This window comes from Phyllostomus hastatus, unplaced genomic scaffold, assembly GCF_019186645.2.
Source record: "Phyllostomus hastatus isolate PE091 unplaced genomic scaffold, TTU_PhHast_1.1 phas_scaffold_129, whole genome shotgun sequence".
In the NCBI taxonomy this organism is placed as follows: Eukaryota; Metazoa; Chordata; class Mammalia; order Chiroptera; family Phyllostomidae; genus Phyllostomus; species Phyllostomus hastatus.
Window position 1 is genome coordinate 18,078,837 of NW_025334009.1, and position 13,605 is coordinate 18,092,441.

Below are 13,605 nucleotides of genomic sequence, written 5' to 3' on the forward strand. Positions count from 1 at the left end.
TTTATCTCCTAACAACTGGAGGCTAGAAGTCCAAGATCATGATGTCTACGGGTTTGGTTTCTTCTGAGGTTCCCTCTCCTTGGCTTGTAGATAGCCATCTTCTCTCTTTCTCTTCACATGATCTTCTCTCTATCTGGGTCTGTGTCCAAGTTTCCTTTATTTTGTAAGGAGACAACTCATATTGGATTAGGGCCTACCCTAGTGACCTCAGTTTAACTTAATTACCTCTTCAAAGACTCTGTCTCCAAATAGTCACATTTTCAAGTACTAGGCTTAGGACTTCAACATACGAATTTTCTGAGACACAATTCAGCCTGTAACCACAGTCTATGTTTTTTAAACACTTTTCTTTTTTTTTAAAGATTTTATTTATTTAATTATTTATTTATTTATTTTTAGAGAGGGAAGGGAGGGAGGGAGAGAGAAAGAGAGAGACATTAATGTGCAGTTGCTGGGAGTCATGGTCTGCAACCCAGGCATGTACCCTGACTGGGAATCAAATTTGCGACACTTTGGTTCGCAGCCCACGCTCAATCCACTGAGCTACACCAGCCAGGGCTCACAGTCTATTTTTTTTTAACGAGGACTACGAACCTTCCCTGAATCCCAAATCACTTGGCTAGAGTCCTGAAAACCTGCCTAACATTAGCCTTTCCCCAGAGGAGGACACTTTGTCCCTGTTTTCCTGGTGTTCAAATAAGGCCTGCTTCAACATGGATAAGGCCACCTGGTCACTTTGACCAGCTCCTGTCTGTCCCTTATCGCCCACATCCAATTGACGACATTTTCTCAGTTCTTCCTTAATATATCTTTATTGCATCTACCAACCACACTGTCATAATATTCCATCCAAGATCTAGCAGCAACAGCCTCCTAACTTTTTCCTTGTTCCTCCATCATTCTTTCTAACTCATTTGACCCACAACAGAAAATATGACCACAAAATTTCTTATATAAAAGCTGAGTGGTTCCCCATATAAATAAAATCCATACCCTTCCCTTTAACAAGGTTCACAAAACTTTTAATGAACTAGTCCCAGCTTACTACTTCGCCCTTTCATAATTAGCCTCCTGTACCCAGTAATTGCCACTATATGAATTTACTTGCAATAGTTTATTATGGAGACTTTTCTGTGCACAAATGGGTAAAATTCTGTGTTTAAAAACTGGAGTCATTGTAGAAAGAGCGTGTAGTGGAATAAAAGGGCCTTAGAAACTAACCAGATAAATTCAAGTTCCCTTCCCCTTCTTTTACTTTTTAACATTTTTTATTGAGACATAATATATACAGAAAATGGCACAAATCTTTGTGCAGCTGAACAATTTTTTGCATCTGTATACATTTTTGAACCACTACCCATGTCAAGCTACAGAACATTTCTAGTCATACAGACTGTTCCTTGATACCTACTTCTAGTCAAACCCCCCCGCCCAGCAAAAGTAACTACTCTCCTGATATCTATGAGAATTGATTAATTTGGCCTGCTTTTGAGCTTTATATAAAAGTAATCATACATATCTGGCCTCTTCGGCTCATCTTGATAGCAATGAGACTCAACCATGTATCTGTGTAACTATGAGACTCATTCATGTGTCTACATATTTGCTTTCCTAACTTAAATTTGGTAAATCATTTCTCTTCCTCAGCCTAGTTTCCTCCATAACACCATCCTGCATGATTGACTGAGATACACAAATGCTGAATGTGGTTTCTGGCAAATTGTAGGCTCTTCATAAATTCTAGCTATCGTTACTGTGATCAACATCTTTTGCTTTTAAGAAAACTGTTGCTATTATTACACTATATTCAATTCAGGTTTGTGTGTTCTATTGTTGTTGTCATTGTTGTTTTATGTGATAATTCAGAGCTACCCTGCCTTCAGGACTGAAATGTAGGTAACAATATGTTTAAATCAGGATTATGTGAAACACCCTTCAAATGAACAAAGGAGATTTAACAGTGTGCCCTATCACTTATCAGGTGAGAAAAAAAAAGTGTGAAAAAATCACCTCTCACCTCTGCAGAAGGCTTTCTATATTTCATGTTTTGTTTTTACTCTGTATTATTTTCTGGGTGGCCTCCTTCAAGACAGACCGCAGTTTTCTCTGGGGTCAGACATTTAGTTCTCAAAAAAGAAAAAAGAGATAGTAATAAAGATAATGAAAATATTATGACATGACTTTTATTGGAGTTCTGTTACTGTGGTCTTGTGCAGATGCTATGATACTTTGTAGAATTCTCACAGGAGCTGAAAAACTTAACAAATGAGAACAGCAGTGTCCTCTGTTGTACACTGAGTCTGAAATGTTAGTGACGTTCAAGTTAGAGGGCCAGCTGTACTGAAAATATCTCAAGGATCTTTTGCTTATTTAGAGGAAATAAAGTCAAGTCAGTGAAAACTTTTAGTGCCCGAATGTCTCTGCACTATTAATCTGACAGAGGGACAACTTTCTAAATTCATCATCTACTCCTCCTGCAAACTGGAAATCCTACTACATGCTTTGAACTGTGCTGAGTCCTGGGGAGACAAAGACAAATAAGATGAAGCCTCTCTCCTTAAGGAACTTGGAATCTAGAGAGAGAGAGACAAGCAGGTGGACAGATAATTATAGTCCAAAATGATAGAAGATGATGTGGGAACCTAGAGGAAGGAAAAATTCATTCATATTACAGAAATCTTTATGTAAGTGTTTGTATTTAAACTAAGCCTTAAAGGATGATTAGGTATGCAACAAGAGAAGGACAAATGGAGCCTCCCCGAAAGCATGTTAGTGCACAGAATAGGTGTAGGACAACCATCACGAACCACAAATATTGTTGAAATAACTAGGTTGACCACTATTATTTGGAGCCATATAGACAAGACCCAAGAAGGAAAACAATCAAATGCTGAGAATTGCTGTCAAGAGGCAGTGCTTTCTCACCAGTGCTTTGCCCGGACAAAACGACCCCATAGCATTGAATCTGGTATCTTTATAACAGGCAGGAAGTAGTAAGTACAAATGAAAAGCTGCCACAAATTCAGGCCTTGACCTTCTGTAAAGAAGAGTGCCTACGCTAATATATTCCATTAACTGGATTCCATGCCCTGGATTCGGTGATTCCATGACATTGCACTACAAGGCACGGATGGAAGGTTTCCTATAGAAATGAGTTATTTCTGTTGCCAAGTCTCAGGACTCTCTGTTCTTTGAGGGGAGAGGCTTTGTCTTAAGCACACTTGCAGCCCCAGCGTCTGTCACAGGACTTGGCATTTGCAATGTAAATGTTTGCAGCGTAAGTCCCTGTTAATGAAGAATGTAAGAACACCATGTGAAACCAATGTGGGTCACATGGTCCATTGATTATTTCTCCTTTGCATCACCTCTATTCTCCTTCCTGTCACTACCTCTGCCTTAACTTAGGCTTTGTTGTCCTTTCTGATTTTGGCTACAGGTACTTCTAGACTCTCTATGCTTTAAGAGATGTTTTCTGCCCCAGGCACTGTCTTATGTAAAACACGAGTAACACATTTCTGGCATTATCTGCTTGGTATCTTGCTCTTCCTGAGGAAATTGCCCCTCCCCTTCTTTATTATATGGTTTCTACCAGTGTCCTCACATCCTTACATGACACCTGACTTTAACCATACTTGTTTTTCCAAGAATGGGTGTCTGACCTAAAATTGGCCAGTGAAACTTTGCCCTAGGAAATATTAAATACGAGTTTAAGTATACCAGCCAGTGTGTCTCCTGAGGTGGACATTATAAAATGCAAAATGTAAAAGCCAGTCAGAGACAAGTTTTACGCCATGTAGAGAAAGCTATCTCTAAGGGAAACAAAAGGGTGATGCCCAACCAGAGAGAAACAGAAATTCGAGATTGAGAAAATCTTGGCGGAGTTTGAACCTGTGGAAGTAGGTACTCTGAGGCTCAGCTCCAGTCCTGCCTTTCTGGGTCTTCGCTCTTCTTTGAGTCACCAAAGGCTTGTGTATAGGTCATGTCTTGTATGCCTCTCCGAGTCCTCTCAGCCCCAACTCCCATATGTGGCCACGTTCTTCGTACACTTCAGCCCTCATCGTGTAGGTGCATCTGGTGGCACCTTGTACCTCTCCCCTGCCTCTCTGATGCTGCTGTATGGAACACCCCTGGAGACCCTCTCGGCTGTCACACACATACAACCCCGAAGTGCAGGGGAAATTAATAATGCCTGTGGGGCCATCTTGGTCAACAGTGAGTGGAATCCAATGGATAAATGAGTCCTACTTGTATTTCCTGGAAAGGCAGTTCACAGGCACATTTTGTAAGACACCTCCAAAGGTCTCAGGGTACCCAGCCCTAGTAACCTGTGAAGTGGACAACTCAATAAAACATCTTAGTGTTTGCCTTTCCCTCCTCCCCTGTTTCACTCTGCCCTGTCCTTCACTCTTGCTCCCTGGGATTATATTCCACTTGTACACAATTTTGGCTAAAACTACTTGCTCTTTGTTTCTCATTTCCACTTAGAACTGATTCAAGTCCTTGCTTTCAAAGACATTGTCGCAATTAATACAAAGATCCGCAATGGTTCCCTCATTGACTATAGACTAAGATCATACAAGCAACAGAACGGAATGGGAACACACAGAAATCTGATCCAGAGTCTGTGTGCTTAGCTTCTCCAGTGCTGTGTAAACGTCTGTCACCTTCTCCAAAACTATCAAGTTCTCTCTAACTATGCACCATGCCATTGGGAATACATAAAAATCCAGGCCGAAAAATCCCAGTTTACTGTCTCTAGTAGCACGCCAGTCCACTATTTGCCTGTTTCTGTCCTCTTGTGAGATGTGTCTAGATACTGCATTTTATTCCATTGTCTATGGCTGAATTTTAAGGTTGTTTGTAACTTTTCTTTTAAAACCAGCACTGAGACAAATATTCTAAAAATAAAACTTTCATCTCTAGCTCTGTTTATTTCTGAAGGATGATTCCTTGAAGTGGAATTATTGTGCTCATTACTGTGGATTAATTGTCAACAATGCAAGTTGTTTTAAATACATTTGCTAATCCCATACAAATAGGTATATGGATACAACTTAGTTTTTATTAGTAGAGATAAATATTTTGTGTGTTTGACACACTTTTTATTATCCCACTATGAATTATGTACATATTCTTTTCCATTTTGAATTGACTATTATTTTTCTTACTGGTATGAAACCTTTCTATATGAAACCTTTTTCTATCCTGTTTGTGATTTTTATTGTAATTGCTTTTTCTTTTACTTTTATTAGTAATGATTTGACAGCCTTATATGCGTATGGAGTATTTTTCTTTTTTATTCTATTATTTAAAACTTAGTAAGAGATCACCCATCCTATCCTCTATATTTATTTCTTCTGTTTTCTTTTTTTAAAAAATAGATTGCTAATTACATCTATTTTCTTTCCTTCCTCTTTATTTCATTTTATTAGCATGGGAATTGAATATCTAACTTCATTTTTCTAAATAAAAGAATCTTTTTTTCTAACACTATGTTCCCAGAAAGATTTACTGAATAACCTACCTAACTTTCCCTTTTCAGTTCTTCTTCTTCTTCTTTTTAAAATCTCTAATCTATTTCTAGGCTGTTTATCCTCTCCATCTACTGCCCATTTCTATGACTGTGTCATGGTCTTGTCATTTCCAACTAGTTCTTAAGTGCTGAATAGGTAAAGTGAAGGTACAAATGATATATGATTTTTCTTCCACTATGCAACCTGCTTCAGTGCCCGGAGCCTACACGCAGATGCCAGGAAATGGTTCAAGGCCACAGTTTACTCTGGCATGGGGCGCTATGAGAGATTTGGGGGTGGGGAGGTGGGCCTGCCATAAATCCAGACCCATGTATTGCAAATTATATTTTCACCTCTTCCAATGTCAGGCCATGTCTCAACACATTGGCCCATTGGACTTACTGAAGGCTCAAGACAAGATCTGTGATTGTCCTGTCAGTGGCAGGACAATAAGCAGTGTCAACTGCTCTGTCCTTCCTCTCTATGCATGCTGGTTCCTAGTTTGTGAGCAAACAGATGAGGAATGGGCTCTGAGAGCCTGTAGTCTACTCTCCGGGTTCAGCTAAAGAATCTTGGCCTCCCATCCTGGGTTGCAGAGCATGTTTGTATTTATTCAGTGCAAACCATCAGGATCCCCAGGAAGCAGAGTTTGAGGTGGAGATTAACACACAGGAAGTTTATTGGGGAGTGCTCTGGTGGTCAATACTTCTGGGAAAGAAGGGAGAGAAACAGGGTCAGGCAGAGGGAGAAGCTGAGCTGTGGTGTAGTCATAACAAGAACTTAGCCGACTCCCCAAGAAGCTCTGAAGCTGGGATGACCCTTTAGAACTGTCCTGAATTGGAGCAAAGAGGCTAAGCTTTATACTCCTGCACTGACCAACCATTGAGAGAAGGCTGTCCTAGGAAGGGGCGTGGCCTTGGGTGAGGTATGTCTCTTTAGTAGAAGCTATAGAACTAATGGTCATTACAGAAACATAAATTTGGGAGATTTATTCATTATTGTCCCTCTCTATTGTCCCTCTCTACAACAAAAGCTCCAGAAGGTAAAGGACCATGTCTGGGTTTAATCACTATTGTAGCCTCTAAGCACAGCAATTTTTTGTTGTTGTTAAGTTCCTGCCAATACAAAGCACTCAATAAATAACTGCTGAATAAACAAATGACTACAGGAGGCAATACTCTCATTGTCTATAGTTTACAATGAAGAGGGGAGCACAAAGGTACAGCTAATAAATAGCAGAGCTGGGATTTAAATCCACATCTCTTTGGTTCCAGAGGCCATGCTCTTTCTGTGATGATAATGTCTTAGTCAGCACAGGCTGGGAAAACAAAATACTACAGCCTGGTGGCTTAGACAAAAGAAATTTATATTCTCATGGTTAGGAAGCTGGAAGTCAAGGTGCCATCAAAATTGATTTCTGATGAAACTTCTCTTCATCTTTAGAGATGCCTTCTCTCTTTGTCCTCACGGGGCTTCTTGACAGGAGAGAAAGAGAGAGAGAAAGATCTGGTGTCTCTTCTTCTTATAAGAACACCAGTTCTATTGGATGCAGGCCCCCACCCTTGTGACATCATTTAACCTTTATTACCCCCTTACAGGCCCTAACTCCACTTGCGATCACATTGGGGGCTAGAGCTTCAACATATGAATTTGGGGGAACACAATTCAGTCTGTAGCAGAAAAATTTCCAGGGTGTATTATAAAGACACAAAGATGTATGGGGATCTACCCTAGGCAGTATTGTGTGGCTCTCCAAAGCTTTCTGTACTCCTTTTATTAAAAGAATCCTGCCATTTGTGCCCAATTACATGAGAAATAAGAGAAAAATAGAAATATGTTGAAGTGAAAGGTATATGAAACTTTAAATTAACAGACAGTAGTGCTTCAATATTGGGATGATTTGGTCCTCTCCTAATTAGCGACTCTAAATTGCTGCCAGACTGTGAAGCACTTTCTTAATCACTTTTTAAATCAAATTCTGACCCATATTTTCTCCTTAAAGATATTTGGATTTTGATCTTTCTTGTATTTTGCAATAGCCGTGGTCTTCGGCCATGAGACTAGTCCATCATCCATACTTGGGCTACTTTTCATCTTAAGAAGAAAATAGGGCCTTGTCACTCCCTTGCTTAACCATTCCGCACAATCTCACTTTTCCTTGCAGCAGTGGTTCTAAAACTTCACTGTGCATCAGAATCACCCACAGGGGCCGTTAAAACACAGCTTGCTGTGCCCCACCCCCTCCCAGAGAGTTTCTGAATCCAAATGAGGCCTGAGAATTTCTCACTTATTCCTATGTGATGCTAATGCAACTGATCCTGGGACCACACCGTGAGCATCATGGCCCTGCAGGTAAGGCTAACCATAGCTCTTGTCTCTATCTGGCTCCGCCTATCCTATCTTGCTTATCCCTCTCCCTCTCACCATTCTGCACCCCCTCCTCCTAGACCCAATATATCTTACAACCTACCCATATATTTTCACCATACCTGGGACACTTTAGACACTCTCATAACTCATGTCTTTCCATCCTGGCAAAGTCAATTTCCTACCCAGGTCTCCTATCCCTCCCCTCTACAGCCTTCTCTTGCTCTCTTAGTATCACAAGACACATGCTATAAACACATGCTGTGTTTATATCTTCATTTTATATTCATGCTTTCTTTTGATTGTTTCCAAGACTTCCTCCTTCAGTAGACTATGGGGTTTGGCTTTACAGGGACCATGTATCACTTCCTTTTATATTTTGCATGATTCGCATCATACCTGGAAAGAATAGTTGTTTTGTATATGTTGAATTTGTGTTTAATTTAAAGTTAATTCAATTTAATTATTCTTAAAAGGTTTAAACTATTTGTGAGATAAGATAACTCTGACTTTTCATAAGATCCCTTTCATTCCGTTAGGATCCGAGACCCTACCAGAAAGCATTTCAATTTCAGCAATTGCCCATAGCTTCCCTTAATCACTAGCTGTTACTTTCAGCATGTGTATGTAGCTGACCTCCATTCCAGTCTGGAGACCAGGCTCTTGTCTGGCACCCTCCACCATCCTCTTTGGCTTACGCATCTGCATCTTGAAGTTTGGACTAGGTCTCAGCTCACTGGAGGGGTCCTGGACTCTACTTCCTACCAGAATACCACAGTTACTCTGCTTGATCTATTTGGCTCACTGAAACTGGCTGGAGCCACGAGACTAATGGTCCATTCACCAGCACTTACTGTAACATGGAGAGAGGCTTCTGATTGGACCTCACTCCTCACCTTCCCCCTTTCCCTAGTGCCCACTCCTCAACACTTTTCCACTAACCCTGATTCATTATTTCACTATTCTTCAACTCATTCTTCTATTAATTCTTCAACTCAGGGTTTAAAAAAGACAAAGAGTTTAACATCATCTACTCTACTTCTGCTTCAAACTATTTATTATTACATCCTGAAATTGTAAAGGAGGAAAAAACTCTGGGCTGGAAAAAAATTAATCACAACCCACCTGTGAAAAACTGCTAATGGCTTCTTCACTTTACCATCAAGAGGGCAACATAAGCTGGGTTTTTAGAGCATATGAACAACTCATCATTAATCATACTAGAGGTATATAGCATCCCAATTATAAAAATTATCAGCCACACAAAATTGCATACCCCGGTTATTTTCAGTGTGAAATAAACCTTGAATTTGTAGATTATTTTTACTTTGTATGTTGGGTTTAAGTAAAAATGATAGTATATTTCTCCCACAAGCTAAATAGGTTAAAAAGAAAAAAGAACAAACTGTCAACTTGTAGAAACCAGATGCAAGAGATGATAGCGAAGCCACTAAGGCAAGTTTCAAATGAAAAGTTTTAACTGTATTTGGCTAAAATAAATAAACTTTGTAAAAAAATCTCTTACCCTCAGGAATTGCCATATTTCTCACTTCTATGAGGAGCTTGATTTTATCTCTATTAGATGAAATTCCCTGAAGTTTGTAATAATAAATAATTATTTATAACAAACCAGAAGAATGGGTGATGAACATTATTCTCCAGGGCTTAAATGCTTTTCTAATATTAATTTTTTGATCTCTTCATTCAAGAGTTGTCTGTTTTCTCAGTTTCCAGTGGTATAGTGATATTGCCTTCCACTACAAAAGGAATAAAACAATTTTGAAATGTCACTCAAAATAAAATGGAGAACAATAATTCCCATTAATGTCCGACTTGCAGTGTTGTCCATATTAAATAAAGAAATAATTATGGAATTGCTGGCCAACGCATGGCACACAATTTGTGGTCAATAAATGTTAGATGTCTTATAATAGAACTTTTGCAGTCTGTGAATTCCAGAAATGCCCTGGGGTGTCCAACCTGTGGGCCAGGATGGCTATGAATGCAGCGCCCCCCCACAAAAATCATAAATTTACTTAAAACCTTTTTTTTTGCTCATCTGTTTTTGTTAGTGTTTGTGTATTTAATGCATGGCCCAAGACAACTCTTCTTCCACGATGGCCCAGACATGCCAAAACTTTGGACACCCCTGCTTAGGTATTGATGATCTTACTCTTAAGAAATAGAAGTGGCTATAATTTCTTGTCAGGCAGAGTGAATTCGCCTTGGAGTGGTCTTGAGAAGAATATTGGAACACCGTGACCAATAAGCCACATCCAGTGTTCTAGAAAGACTGTGGGAGGGGAGTTGATGAAATCTGGCACCTTAAGGGATGTACCTTCTCCACAATTCAAAACGGAATTGCATTCGCTAAGAGGAGGTTTGTTGTCAAGAGATGAGACAAGTAAGTAGGAAATCATTAAAACTGATGCTTCCGTGAAGACATTTGGACCTCTCCTCCCCTCTCATTGCAGCCCCTCTGTGGCAGGCAACACTGTTGCCCACTGCCCCGGCCCCCACCTACCCTTTTTGAAAGCCCCTTTTTTCTCTGGACCACACTGAAATGATACTCAGCTACTTCTCTCATGAATTCTACTTTTTTTCCCTCTCCCTCAATAACCCTCTTCCATTTTGAAATCCTTGATTTTTTCATTATATTTGATCTTGAGAGTTGTGGCCTTCCCTGTTGCTTTTTTCTTAGAAAATTGATCTACTTGGGGGGATGCAACTGTTGCCTTTTATTTGGAAGGTTTCCAGATATTACTCGAGTTCTGATTTCTCAAGTTTCAGGTTTGCGTGCCTAGCTCTCTACCAAATAATTTTGATGTCATATTGATACCTAAACTCAGCACATAAGGAAAAACTTATTTTCTGTCATCCTCATTCTCAGAACTTAGACCATGCCTGGCATCTCAATCATCTTTGAATCTAAGTTCTGCATTTCACTTTCCAAATGAGAGTCATGTTGTGTGACCTTCTGTAATACTCTGTCTTTCTTTCCTCACGGTCCCCACATCTCTTCCCACCTGGACTATTTTTGTAGCTTCCCGACTACTTCAGACCTCTAGGATTTCTTGTCTCCAACTCACTCTATGCACCTCAGCAACATTGTGGCTTTACATTGTTTTAAAAAATTTTATTTATTTATTTTTAGGGAGGGAAGGGAGGGAGATATAGAGAGAGGGGGGGGGTGGAGAGAGAAACATCAATGTGCGGTTATGGCCTGCAACCCAGGAATGTACCCTGGCTGGGAATCAAACCTGGGACACTTTGGTTCCCAGCCCACGCTCAATCCACTGAGCTATGCCAGCCAGGGCTAAATTTTTTTTTAATTTTTTAAAAAATGTTTTATAGTTGTTCAATTACAGTTGTCCCCATTTTCCCTCCATTACTCTCCCCTGCCCTGCCCACCCTTTCCCTCCCACATTCAAGTTCTCTCCCCTCCCCATTGTCCTTGTCCATGGTTCCTTTATACATGTCCCTTGATGAACCTTTCCCTTCTCTCCTCTGTCATCCCCCCTCACCCCTCCCCTCTGGGCACTGCCAGTTTGTTCTTTATTTCCATGTCTCTGGTTCTCTTTTGCTCGCTTGTTTATTTTATTGGTTAGATTCCACTTAAACCATTTTCTATCTCATCATGTTATTGCTTCCTAAAAGCCCTTTAATGACTTCAGATTTTCCATAGGTTAATTTCCATACTCCCAGGACTACCATGCCTACATCTTGCCTAACTTGATTTTATAATCCCACTCCTTCCCACTTATCATTATCTCCCTGGTGCCCCAATTCATTCCATTTATAGGGCATTTCAAAAAGGCAGGGGCTCTTTAAAGGAAGGGAAAAACAGAGTCCCAAAACCTGCCTGAGATACTTTGCTTTCTGTCCAGGACATTTCCTCATGATTCAAAACCCCTTCTTTAGAGACTTAGCTTGATCCCACAAATAAAAAGTGGCGCTAGAATTCTATAAGGTGTCTCTAACAGAGTTTTTTTTTCTTATTTACCACGTGATCTGAACACTGAGAACTGGCAAATTTCCCAAGTTTTTCTTTATTCATATAAAGTTCATAAAAAAGACATAGATCTTCCAATATTTGTATTTTTATAACTTTAGAAATTTAAAAATTATTTTATTATTAAATATTTAAAATAGAAAATATAATGGTACCCCTATACCTGTCACTAGATTTAATGGACAGGAAATGTCAAAAAAAGAGTAAGATTTATTGCAAGTCACTTTAAAAAATATTTTTTTTATTTTAGTTTACTAACAAATGTTTTGCTCACTGATAACTATTAATGGCTAGATATTGTGATTTTAATCCATTGATTAAGAAGTAAATAAACTTCTTGCATTTGTTTTTTTGGCAGTGTCTAATAAACTAATAAGATATAATGAGTCTTATGACCCAAACTCCTATTTACCTGAAGCTCTATAAATTAATACTGTGGCAATGAGTCAGAAGATATAAAATATATTGACATTTCTGTAATATTTGTGTTAGTTTCTTTCTATGAATTGATGGGAATGGAAAAAGAGTTTACTCTTGGAAAGTACAAATCTTAGTTGTTCTCTTATTAGACACAGAACCAAGTTACCCAATAAATTTCCTATCATAGCTCAACTTCCAGGAAACTTGCTGTATTTTAATTGCTAATCATCATAAATTAACTTGTCCCAATCCCTAATATGTCTGTTATTCTCCTTCATCTTCACAGGTTTTGAACTTTTAATTCCTAATTATCTTACTCACATTTTTAAAGATAAATCTAACCATTTATTGAAAATAAGGGGATTTAAAAACACAGAAACACACCAATGTGATATATTGATGAAAATCATCAGAGAATTCCAAGATACTTTCATAGCAAATGTAAGCTAGTGTATTATAAGTAAGACATTAATAGCGACTTGTTTTAAACAGGAATAATGAAACCTAATTTTCATCAAGTCCACAGTAATCTGAAATCTTCAATTTCATTTTAGTATCTACCTTCTCATCTCCAACACTAAACATTTTTTTACCAGAACTACTAAATAATAAACAAAGAATTGATGGAGATTTGTCACCTTTTCTCATCATTTTGATAAGACAGTCAAGGGCTCAAATTCAAATGATTCTTTTTAAAGAAAGGAAAGAGAAATAAGGTAGCTGATTAATTTACAAATGGAGAACTATGCTGCCCACAGAAGTATCTCACTGTACAAGTGAGGCACCCCAGTCTCTGCTCATGGCCCGCAGAGGTATTCGGTGACTGTATTTGTTAAAGTAAAACCAGTGGGAAGAAGCTAAAGAGCTTCGAAGTAGATGAACAGGTAGATATTAAATGATTTGCCCAGTGGAAAATGAGTCCATGGCAAAGTCCAACCTAGAACTCAGAGTTCTTGCAGGCATTCCTGGCATCATTGTAACTGATTTGGGTAATGTTTCATGTGGAAAACTTTCTAATTGTTTTGAGCAATGGAATAATCTGATTGTTGGCTAAAGTTACCATTTTGAAGATCAGGGTTTATTTGAATGTGTAAATTCTTTCATGTCCATTGAAAAACTATGCCCACAGTTGAATTATAGATTAGGCACTGGCACAGGTGTTGATGATACAGGAGTGAATAAAACAGTGTTCACGGCCTTCAAGATGCTTCTGTCTACAAGTAAGCTTTTAATTATAATAAAGTCGAAAAGCAGGCAGGGCCTAATGGGTGCTGGGCCATATGAGCAGAAGGA

At 39.0% G+C, this 13,605-nt stretch overlaps 1 non-coding gene across 1 annotated transcript; it reads right to left on the reverse strand.

The window, feature by feature from the left end:
- Positions 1-5,706: 5,706 nt before the first annotated feature.
- On the reverse strand, positions 5,707-5,846 carry LOC123830904. The gene has a single exon (XR_006787839.1). It is a non-coding gene; the product is annotated as a small nucleolar RNA SNORA42/SNORA80 family (small nucleolar RNA).
- Positions 5,847-13,605: the final 7,759 nt, after the last annotated feature.